The sequence below is a fragment of the Saimiri boliviensis genome (genome assembly GCF_048565385.1).
Source record: "Saimiri boliviensis isolate mSaiBol1 chromosome 9 unlocalized genomic scaffold, mSaiBol1.pri SUPER_9_unloc_1, whole genome shotgun sequence".
Classification (NCBI taxonomy): domain Eukaryota; kingdom Metazoa; phylum Chordata; class Mammalia; order Primates; family Cebidae; genus Saimiri; species Saimiri boliviensis.
In genome coordinates this window covers 208,902-220,664 of record NW_027412495.1, presented here as the reverse complement: position 1 = coordinate 220,664, position 11,763 = coordinate 208,902, and positions in this window count along the sequence as shown.

Here is an 11,763-nt window from a genome sequence, read left to right as displayed (position 1 = left end):
ACCCCATGCTGCTCGGTTGCGCAGCCTGGCTGGCCTCGACCTTATGGACTATTTCTTTTTATTTTACTGTATTTATTTATTTTTTTAAGACGGGGTTTCACCGTGTTGGTCAGGCTGGTCTTGAACTCCCGACCTCAGGTGACCCGCCCGCCTTGGCCTCCCGTAATGCTTGGATTACGGGCGTGAGCCACCACGCCCGGCCTTGGCCTGTTTCAACTTCAGTATCCTTGGTGTTCCTGTTCTATTTGCGAGGTTATGTGATGGAAGCTGCTGCTGCTTAGCTGTGTTGGGAACCTCTGTTCTTACAACAAATTTTCATACTCCGTGAGACTTTCCCCTTCAAAAGAGCATCTCTTGAAAGATGGAAACGATTTGAAAAATAAAGAGAAACACAAAAAGCACGCAGTGGAAGTTTCTTTGGCCGCCTCCCAGGGTGTACCTTGGACCAGTGGGAGGGAGGGAGGGAGCCAGCGAGCAAGCTGCAGTGAGTGAGTGAGTGGGTGGGTGGGATTGGTTAGACCTGGGGTTTTCCGTGCTAAGTCCTCGCGGGAGGCCCAAAAGGCCCGCCAGGAGCCTCCTCCCCAGGAGAACCGCATGGAGGCCGCTTTCAAATTTGCCAGCGAGAGTTTCACCAGATGGCCTGGGAGGGCCGGATGGGACGAGACTGGACCACCGGGGACTGTGCTGTTCTTCCTGGGTGTAGGTAGGGGTCGGTTGACTTACGGGATAAATAGCCCCGGCATGAAACATGAAAACTGTAAGATGCGTTTCTAGGGTTGCCCGGGTATGAGAGTGTCACCTAGGATGCCCTCCTTTCAGTCAGCAGCTTGCCTTTAGCTTCCTCAGACGTGAGGACGACTTCCCATCAGAGCCTATTGTTCCCCCCTTTTCTCACCACACAGATGACACACGAGAGGGAGAAAGAAAGAGCTCAATAGATGCCGCTTGTCCTCATTTGTGGAATCCTCAGTCACCAAGAGACAGATGGGCGACTAGACAGACGGAGACGCAAATCATCAAACACCATGTCTGGGTCCTCATGGTCGGAATGCGCGCGCTCGCGCTCTCTCTCTCTCTCTCTCTCTCTCTCTCTCTCTCTCTCTCTCTTGTTTTTCACCTGGCCTAAAGAGAGACACACCCACTGAAAGTAAGAAAGAGAGAGCTCCTTCCAATGATTTTATTGATTTAGAGACAGCGTCTCACTCTGTCACCCTGGCTGGAGTGCAGTGGTGTCATCGTAGCTCGCTCACTCACTCACTCACTGCAGTCTAGAGACTCCTTAGCTCCAGAGATTCTTCCGCCTCAGCCTCCAGAGTACCTGGGACCACAGGCGTGCGCCACTGTGCCAAGATCGTTCGTTCATTCATTCATTCATTCATTCATTCATTCATTTGAGACGGGATTTCATTAAGTTGGTCAGGCTGGTCTGGAACTCCCGACCCCAGGTGATCCGCCCGCCTCGGCCTCTTAAAGTGCTGGGATGACAGGTGTGAGCCACTGTTTTGTTTTGCTTTTTGGTTTGTTTCTGTTTTTTAAAGATGGGGTTTCACCGTGTTGGCTAGGCTGGTTTTGAACTCCTGACCTCAGGTGATCCACCGACCTCAGCCTCCCAAAGTGCTAGGATGACAGGCGGGAGCCACTGCGCCCAGCTTTCAGATCCGTGGTTTTTTGTTGTTTGTTTTTGAGACGGAGTTTCACTCTTGTTACCCAGGCTGGAGTGCGATGGCGCGATCTCGGCTCACCGCAACCTCCGTCTCCTGGGTTCAGGCGATTCTCCTGCCTCAGCCTCCCGAGTAGCTGGGATTACAGACGCGTGCCACCATGCCCAGCTAATGTTTTTTGTCGTTTTAGTAGAGACGGGGTTTCACCACGTTGACCGGTCAGGTCCGTTTTTAAATGTTTTCTACAGACAGGGTCTCATCGGTTCGTTGCAATCCTCCTGACCCGGCGTCTCAGAGTTTTGGGATGATGGATGGGCTCCAGCCACACTGTGCCTGGTCTCCGGGGACTGATTTCCGACCGCAACGGGCGTGCGAATATTGTTTTCTTTTTTTCATTCTTCTCTTTTTGAGATGGAGTCTCGCTCTGCGCTGCTTTGGAAGCAGCAGCGGCGCCGCCTTCTAGGGCCCCATTCAAATGCAGAAAGCCCTGTTCCCCTTCGGGAGGCGGAGGGGATGGTTTCCACCGCCTCGGGCTCCTCTCCGTTCATTCGGAAGCTTTTGCAGGCGCCGCCCCACAGGAAGGCTGGCTGCTGCGGCTGGGGGTTGGGGGACGCGGTGGAGCTGGAAGAGTCTCCTTTTCTCTTGCTTCAGCCTTCAGTAGCTGGAATGATAGGCGCGCACCACCACGCCCGGCCACTTTTCCTATTTTCAGTAGGGATGGGGTTTCGCCATGTTGGTCAGGCTGGCCTCGAACTCCTGACCTCAAGTGATCCGCCCTCCTGGGTCTCCCAAAGTGCTGGGATGACGGGCGGGAGCCACCGTGCTCACGGGGAGAGGGGATCGATGGAGTCAATCCATGGCAGAAACGACCTAAGGAAGGGCGGGCCGGCCGGCCGCAGGGAAAGGTGGCAGGGTGCGAGCTTGCTCTTTTTTCCTTTTCTCCCGACAGTGACTCACTTAAGTCACTTGGACTTTGTGTCACCCCATCCCAAAGACGGATGTGTGGAATCCCACTCGGAGGGAGGGGAGAAACGGATCGGGGTATCTGGCGACCTGGGCCTGGGGAGGCTCTCATCCTTCGCTGCTCATGGAGAGGTCACGTGGGGGCAGAGGGAGAGCTTTGCCTTTGGCCCCTTGAAGGTTCGCCTGAAACGTCAACCCGTCAGAGACAGATGAATCAGAGAATAGGCCAGACGCGTTTTGTTTCTGGGACCCGTCTTCACGGGAGCCTGCAGAACGAAGGCCCCCGGGATGACTTGGGTTCCACAGGGTGTGTCTTCTCTGACTGTAGGTCCTGAGACCTTCGGCTCCGGGGAGGGCCCTGCTGGGCTTCCCCACTCGGCGTATGATTTGGGGACGTCGAGGCCAGGCTCCCACTTGGATGGAAGGGGCGTCTTTCAGACTTTTCTCTCTGTCACTTGTGGCGTCTATACTTCTCGTAGTTCCCTGATAAACGCCTCCACTGAAAAATAAACGGTTAAGGAAAGTCTTACCTAGCGAAACCCATCGTGGAGGCGCTAAGGAAGAAAGCCCATAGCCGGGCGCGGTGGCTCAAGCCTGTCATCCCAGCACTTTGGGAGGCCGAGGCGGGTGGATCACGAGGTCGAGAGATCGAGACCGTCCTGGTCAACATGGTGAGACCCCGTCTCTGCTCAAAATACAAAAAATTAGCTGGGCATCGTGGCGCGTGCCTGTAATCCCAGCTACTCGGGAGGCTGAGGCAGGAGAATCGCCTGAACCCAGGAGGCGGAGGTTGCGGTGAGCCGAGATCGCGCCATTGCACTCCAGCCTGGGTAACAAGAGCGAGACTCCGTCTCAGGGGGAAAAAAAAAAAAAAAAAAAAAAAAAAAAAAAAAAAAAGGAAGAAAGCTCATGACCGTGGCATACATTTCTAGACATAGGACCTATCACGGTGTGTTGGTGTGAGTGATTTCTAAGACGTGGCCACTGTATCGCTACTGGGCTGGGACGGCAGTGGTGTTCTCGTGGTGAGACGCCGCGTGGAGCCCTGCGTAGTGTGTGGACTCCGATCTTAGAGGTCAGATGTGGGTGCTCTGGGATTCGCCGAACTAGATTCCTGGCTGATTCACCAGAGGGTGGACTCTGGTGAACACGATTCAGAAACGCATACTAGGCCGCCGGGCGCGGTGGCTCATGCCCGTCATCCCAGCGCTTTGGGAGACCGAGGTGGGTGGATCACATGAGGTCGAGAGTTCGAGACCAGCCGGGGCAACTCGGAGAAACCCCGCCTCTACTACAAATACAAAATTAACCGGGCACGGTGGTACGTGCCTGTCATCCCAAGCCACTCGGGAGGCTGAGGCAGGAGAATCGCTGGAACCCAGGAGGCGGAGGTTTCGGTGAGCCGAGATCGCACCACTGCACTTCATCCAGCCTGGGCAACGACAGCGAGAGCGGGAGCGGAAATTTGTGGGGGTGGGGGGAAGAAATGCAAACTTTGGGAGTGAAAACTTGACCCCGGGGCAGGAGGGAACGTGCTGCAAGCTGTCTTCTTCTCCCCGTGAAATCCACGCTGTGTCCGGGAGCGTGGATTTCACGGACCTTCGTTTCCCTGTCACAGGTATTGCCACTCTGAGGTGGTGGGTCTGCAGTCCACTCGGAAACGCTATGGACCGGACTTCCATCTTAGATAGGGCCCATCTCCACCCCTAGCGTCCGTCCACACGCCCCCACCCCCGGTCTCCTCTCCCTCCTCTCTAGCGGAATTGAAGTTCCCGATGAACCCATGGGCGGGTGCCTAGGCCGTGTCCCCTGGGGGCTCTGGTCAACTAGTTGCAGGCGGGCATCACCCGAGAGAACTCCCTGGGCCCAGAAACGACCTGGTCCGAGAGGGATCGGGGAGAGGCCGGCGACGCGACGCGGCGTGCCTGAGCCGCCCCCGCCCCCCGCCCCCGCCCCCGCCCCCGCCCCCGCCCCCGCCCCCGCCCCCGCCTCCGCCTCCTCAACCTCCACCCCGACCCAGAGCGATCCACGGTTCCCTTCTTTTCCGTGCTGACGCCTGCAAGCATCAGTTGTCTTCGGGCATCACCTAGCGGCCACCGGGATGGAAAATCGAGGTGGCGCGGAGGGAGGTCTGCCCGACCACTTCACGGAGCCTGGGGCAACCGGTTTCTCTTCCTCCCATCTGGAGGCCCCTCCCTCTCTCCCTTGTTGCCTAGGGAACCTCCACCCTGGTGGGGGCCCTATTGTTCTTTTATCAGCACTTTGTGTTTGTTTGTTGGTGTCTTTCATGCACACAGACTCTTCCACTTGGGCTTTATGAGGAGTTGGTTTATTTTGTAAGCCCCCTCCCCCACCCCTTTACTCCGAATCCGTGCCTTTGTGAGCTGGGAACGTTCTGGAGCCAGCCGGGTGGGCCTCCATCTCCTCTCCCCTCCCCCCACCCTTTACCGGTTGACATTTGCATCGGTGATCGCCAGGCCTCACCTCACTCAGTGGCCACTGGTTTTGAAGATGGGGGGGTGGGGGTGGAGCAGGGTCTCACTTCCCCAGAGGCAGCTGCGGGCGATGGCACAGCCTTTGGTCCGCGTGGGCAAGCGGGTGGGCGGGCTGGACTGTGGTGGTGGGGGTTTTTTTCACCCCGTTCACTCCTCAGGCCTCCCTCCCTAGGAAAGCTTCATCTTGGCTGGGTCTCAATCACCTTTTATCATGATGTCTTATTTTCTCCTTCTCCCAGCCAGCATCTTTGCAAAATGGGAATGCCCTGGGCCACAGTAGAATTTGCCCAACACAGAAATGCTATCTAAAAAGTCAGACTTTGCTCGCTTAGGATTACCGCAGGCGATGCCTGCCTTGGCACGGAATTCTAGGAAGGCATACCTTTTCCTCGGGACGTGTTAGCCGCTGTTTTCCTCCTGTTGTTGACTAGCGCTTTTGTGGATTGCTCGAGGTAGAGTGACAGCCGGTTGATGTCAACTGCACTTCATAACGTGATAACCTGCTTTTTGCCAGTTAAAACTAACTCTCTCTTTCTCAGACTAAAAGCTCGTTCAGGCTTTCTGGTAGCTTCCTGAGCTGGACAGACTCCATCTTAGTTTCTACATTTTAGTTATTTTCCCACCCTTCCGTACGTAACCAGAGTCTGTACCTGGGGTGGGCTGGCACCGGGGCACCTCCCGGAATGCATTTGTTGATAAGAGGCCGAGTTAAGTGGTACCAGCAGCGCCTGGGAATGCAGGCAGGTGCTGTCCAGTGCCCAGAGCCCCCGTGACCTATGTAAGTTGTATGTCTTTTGTGATGCGAGGGTAAAGCCCTCGCATCTGGCGCCGTTTTATTTCTCATGTCCTAGTTTATCTTTTAACTTTTGGCTTACTCTGCTCCTGTGAAAAATTTGCTTCGGCTAAGTTCCCCCTTCCTTTTAAAAACTAGGGTATAAAAGACCACCTAACGTTTTCTGAGGGGCCGAGAGAATCTGGGGCGTCAATCTCAGAGTGTGGTGCATTCTTTGACTCGCTCGGGTACAACAATAAGGCCTTCTTTTTCTTCTCCTTCTCCTTCTTTTTTGTAGTATTTTCTTTACTGACCTCTCTCAAACATGCGAAAATTCATATAGCTAAGGAAACTTAGCATGCTAAAATGTTGCTCAACATGACAAGTTTCTACTATATATATGTATACATACGTATGTGTGTGTGTGTGTGTGTGTGTGTGTGTGTGTGTGTGTGTTTTATTGCATTTTATGTTTTGGGGTACCATGTGAAAAACATGCAAGATTGTTGCATAGGTACACACATGCCAGTGTGATTTGCTGCCTTCCTCCCCTTCACCTATATCTGACATTTCTCTACAAAATATACTTCAGCGTAGTACCTTCATTTCATTCTTGAGGAATCAACATGTGAACACGACGTTTAGGTGGTGAAATTTGGTATACAAACGTAAGTGTCAAATCATCACATACTTCCGGTTTACTGGAAAACATGACCGTTGTGGCAGTCACACCTAACACTTTGGTTAAAGAGAGAGAAAAGACGGACAGGGGTGTCACAGAAGTATGCAAGGATCTGACACTTTGAATAATCCATAGCCCTTCTGAGAAACTGCAGATGAAAAATACGTAGTAAAAATTTCTGAAATACGGTGGTTTCGGTACAGTTACAGTGGTCATCCTTCCATTCACGCACTCAAACAACCGCTGCTTCTGATCACTGAAAACTAGATTCAAAGACATTGCTCCACAAGCTGATACTACCAATCCCCTATGACAAAAGGTATTTTAAGTCTGGAAAGAAGGCAAAGCATACTGGTTACTCAATTACTTTTAGGTATAATTGAGGCTACACTGCTATACATAATCAGGTGCACGCTATTCGTAACAATGCATACCATGGTGCGGAGCTGATTCCAATGACCATATTTTATATTTATTGGTCATCGACAGCATACATTTTATGCTCCAAAAGAAATACCTCGATCCAACAAACTGGTTACATTTAATGTTCTTTTAAAGACAGGCGAACTAAATTTAAGGAACAATCGTCTTTTCTTCGTAGCTTATTTTCAAGTGGCTGATACGAATCTGCCGAAGAAACAATTATGCGTTTGACCTAACATCAGATAATCTGCCAAGTTCCCGAGACAGATGCATCGGTTGCTCAGTTTCCGAAAGTAAATACAAACTTTCTGACTGAAAACATTCGCATCCCTAGCTCTCTGAGGCAAACATCCAAAAGAAAACGACAAAAAAATGACCTCTCAGCTTGCGAATAGTCCACTCAGTGACATAAAGTATTTTCTGTCCCAGCACTTTCTCTTCTTCAAAAGATATTGACTTCCTAAGGCCGTGACAAAGTCTTCATTTCAAACCCTTCACTCAGTTTCTATGGTAACGTTGTGGGGATTCCTTGGCTACCACCATGGGTCGCATAGGTTGACTGTGGAATTTCTCAATCGTCTTTACATGTTGAGCTTGCTCTGTTTTTCCCCCCCGAGACGGAGTTTCGCTCTTTCTTACCCAGCCTGGAGTGCAATGGCGCGATCTCGGCTCACTGCAACCTCCGCCTCCTGGGTTCAGGCAATTCTCCTGTCTCAGCCTCCCGAGCAGCTGGGATTACAGGCACGCGCCACCATGCCCAGCTAACTTTTTGTATTTTTAGTAGAGACGGGGTTTCACCGTGTTGACCAGGACGGTCTCGATCTCTCGACCTCGTGATCCACCCGCCTCGGCCTCCCAAAGTGCTGGGATGACAGGCTTGAGCCACCGCGCCCGGCCTAAGCTTGCTCTGTTTTAGGCACCAAACAAACTCGATCATCTGTTACTTTAATACACACGTTTCCATCGGAATGCCTGTATTTGAGAACCACACGCGCCTTCATAGGGTCAGCGAGGTAAAGCTTCTTTCTTGGCAGGCAGCGTGGCTGAACTCCTCGCAGGTCTGGTCCTGCGGCGTCGTGGCCTGGAGTGCAAAAGTCAACAGAAGCAAGGCCGCAGAACCCGGCCCAGCAAACTACCTAGAGTCGCCAACGGACGCAAAAGTCATAAGGTCTTATTTTCTAGAAATCCATGAGGGCTTCTTCTTCTCCTTCTCCTCCTTCTCCATCTTCTCCTTCTCCTTCTCCTTCTCCTTCTCCTTCTCCTCCTTCTCCTTCTCCTTCTCCTTCTCCTTCTCCTTCTCCTTCTCCTTCTCCTTCTGCCTCTCCTTCTGCTTCTCCTTCTCCTCCTCCTTCTCCTTCTCTCTCTCCTTCTCCTTCTCCTCCTCCTCCTCCTCCTCCTCCTCCTCCTCCTCCTCCTCCTCCTCCTCCTCCTCTTCCTTCTCCTTCTCTCTCCTCCTCCTCCTCCTCCTCCTCCTCCTCCTCCTCCTCCTCCTCCTCCTCCTCCTCCTCCTCCTCCTCCTCCTCCTCCTCCTTCTCTCTCTCCCTCTCCCTTTCCCTCTCCCTCTCCCTCTTCCTCATTTTCTTTTTAATATAAGTTCAGGTAGTTCTAATCTAATCCGGTCCCAAGGCCTCAATTCTTCACTTTAGGAATCCAAGATTTCGTCTCCATACAGAATCCTGTACAGAAGTGGCGAGTTGATTTCTGCACTTGGAGACCTCATGGATGTTCCATATTAATAAAGATTCAGGCCTGGGACGGTGGCTCATGCCCGTCATCGCAGCACTTTGGGAGGCCAAGGTGAGCGGATCACCTGAGGTCAGGAGTTCGAGACCATCCTGGCCAACACGGTGAAATCACGTCTCTACAAAAAAGACAAAAAGTAGCCGGGTGTGGCGGTGCGCGCCTGTAATCCCAGGTACTCGGGAGGCTGAGGCAGGAGATTCACTTGAACCTGGGAGTCGGAGGTTGCACTGAGTGAGCCGAGATCGCACCACTGCACTCCAGCCTTGTGGACAGAGTGAGACTTCCTCTGAAGATAGAGAGAGAGAGAGAGAGAGAGAGAGAGAGAGAGAGAGAGAGAGAGAGAAAATGCAACCCTAAAATCTGGGTTTGCTTTCCCCGTTGACTCGGTTGTTACCCAGACTTACTGTCTCGATAAACCGTGTCCCTCTGTTCAGCTAGGATGATGGGAGGGATTTCTCAGTCTGTATCTCCCCATGTCCTAAATGACCCATGACCGAGCCCTGTCCGTTCTGTCTCAAATATGTAACTCCAAACACTCCTCTCCCATTTCCACAGCTACACACGGCCCCTTGTGGCACCACTAGCTCTTGGGAAAACATCCCAGACGGTGGTTTCAGCTTTTTGGCTATAAGGCCTGAGCCTGCTGACAGCATTCCTGTTATCACTTCTCTCTCTCTCTCTCTCTCTCTCTCTCTCTCTCTCTCTCTCTCTCCCTCCCTCCCTCCCTCCCTCCCTCCCTCCCTCCCTTTCTCTCTCACAATCTGATTTTGGTTGGCTTAAACTGACTCTCTCTCTTTTTTTCTTTTCTTTTCTTTTCTTTTTTCTTTCTTTCTTTCTTTCTTTTTTTTTTTTTTTTTTTTTGAGACAGGGTTTCACCATGTTTGCCAGGCTAGTCTCAAACTCCTGACCTCAGGTGATCCGCCCACCTCGGCCTCCCAAAGTGCTGAGATTACAGGCGCGAGACACCGCGCCCAGCAAAACTGACTCTCTTTCTTAGCTAAGAGCTGTTCGATCCTCATGTTAGCTTCTTGTGCCAGACAGACTCCATCTTAGCTTCTTCGTTTCAGTTATTCCCCTCATTAAGTAGGCAACTGTAGTATGTAGGTGGGGCAGGACAACAGCGGGCGCATCCCTGAGTGCATTTGCTGATAAGAGGCCGAGTACAGCGGCACCAGCAGAGCCTGGGACTGCAGGTGCTGTCGAGTACCCAGAGCCCTCATATCTATAAGTTGTATGTCTTTTTATGACAGCTCTAGCCCTTGTGCCTGGTACTGTTTAATTTCTCATGTACTGGTTTATCTTTTAACTTTTTGCTTACTTTGCTTTTGTGAAAAATTTGCATCAGCTAGGTTTCCCCCTCCCTTTTCAAACTAGGGTATAGAAAACCCCCTAGTTTGCGCACGGTGGGACCTGAGGCTGGCCGGAGCTCAGTGTGGACCGATGGCTCCCTCTACCATGGGATCCACTGTCCCCACCCTGGAACACAGGCCTTGGCAGATCCTGGCCCTTGCCGGTATTAACTCAGGCCGGGTGCGGTGGCTCGTGCCGGTAACCCCAACACTTTGGGAGGCCGAGGCGGTAAGATCTCTTGAGCCCGGGAGCTCGACACCAACCTGGGGCTACACGGCCAAACCCCGGGGTGCGTGTCTGTAGTCTCGGCTACTTGGAGACACTTCACCCTGGGCGACAGAGAGAGTGAGACCCTGTCACAAACAGACAGACGGACGGACAGACAGGGTAGAAAGGGTAGAAAGGACGGACCCTGTCCTTCGCAGGGTAGAAAGCAAAACTAACAGAATGCAGCGTTTATTTGTTGTTGTTGTTGTTGTTGTTGTTGTTGTTTAAAATTTTAATCTATTTTTAAAAATTAATTTGGAGCCCAGGTTATGAAACCGGCTAATGTTTGTATTTCTGTGGAGACGAGGTCTCCCCATGTTGCCAAGGCTGGTCTCCATCGCCTGGGATCAAGGGAGCCACCTGCCTTTGGCCTCCCAAAGTGCGGGGATGACAGACACCAATTATTATTATTGTTATTAATCATTATGATTTGTCCCTTGTTTGTAATCGCGTGTCTTCCTGAGAGTTTCCCGGCAGAGTGTTCGACTGGCTTGTTTAAATTCATTCTAGCCCGGGCGGGTGCGGTAGCTCACGCCTGTAATCAATCCCAGCTCTTTGGGAGGTGGGCGGATCACGAGGTCAGGAGATCGAGACCGTTCTGGCTGGCTAACATGGTGAAACCCCGGCTCCGCTAAAAATACAAAAATCGGCCGGGCGCGGTGGCTCAAGCCTGTCATCCCAGCACTTTGGGAGGCCGAGGCGGGTGGATCACGAGGTCGAGAGATCGAGACCGTCCTGGTCAACATGGTGAGACCCCCGTCTCTACTAAAAATACAAAAAACTAGCTGGGCGTGGTGGCGCGTGCCTGTAATCCCAGCTACTCAGGGGGCTGAGGCAGGAGAATTGCCTGAGCCCAGGAGGCGGAGGTTGCGGTGAGCCGAGATCGCGCCATTGCACTCCAGCCTGGGTAACAGGAGCGAAACTCCGTCTCAAAAAAAAAAAAAAAAAAGAAAAAGAAAGAAAGAAAGAAAGAAAGAAAGAAAGAAAGAAAGAAAGAAAGAAAGAAAGAAAGAAGAAGAAGAACATACAAAAATCATCCGGGCGTGGTGGCACGTGCCTGTATTCCCAGCTACTCGGGAGGCTGAGGCAAAAAGAATCGCTTGAACCCGGGACAGAAAGGTTGCAGTGAGCCTAGATCGTGCCATTGCCTTCCACCCTAGGCGACAGAGCGAGACCCCATCTCAAACTAAATAAATACATAAATAAATTCGGTCATTCATTCTAAATCGATATGCAGGATGTCAGCTTCTGGCCTCATGGACTCTGAGCTGACGAGTCTCGTGGTCTGTCTATCGCAGGACTGTACATGTAAGGAGTTAAAAAAAAAAAAAAAAAAAATTTAAATCCTCATGTTTCAAACAACTAATTTTGTTACACGGAAATACACAGATGTACCCAGAACACAGA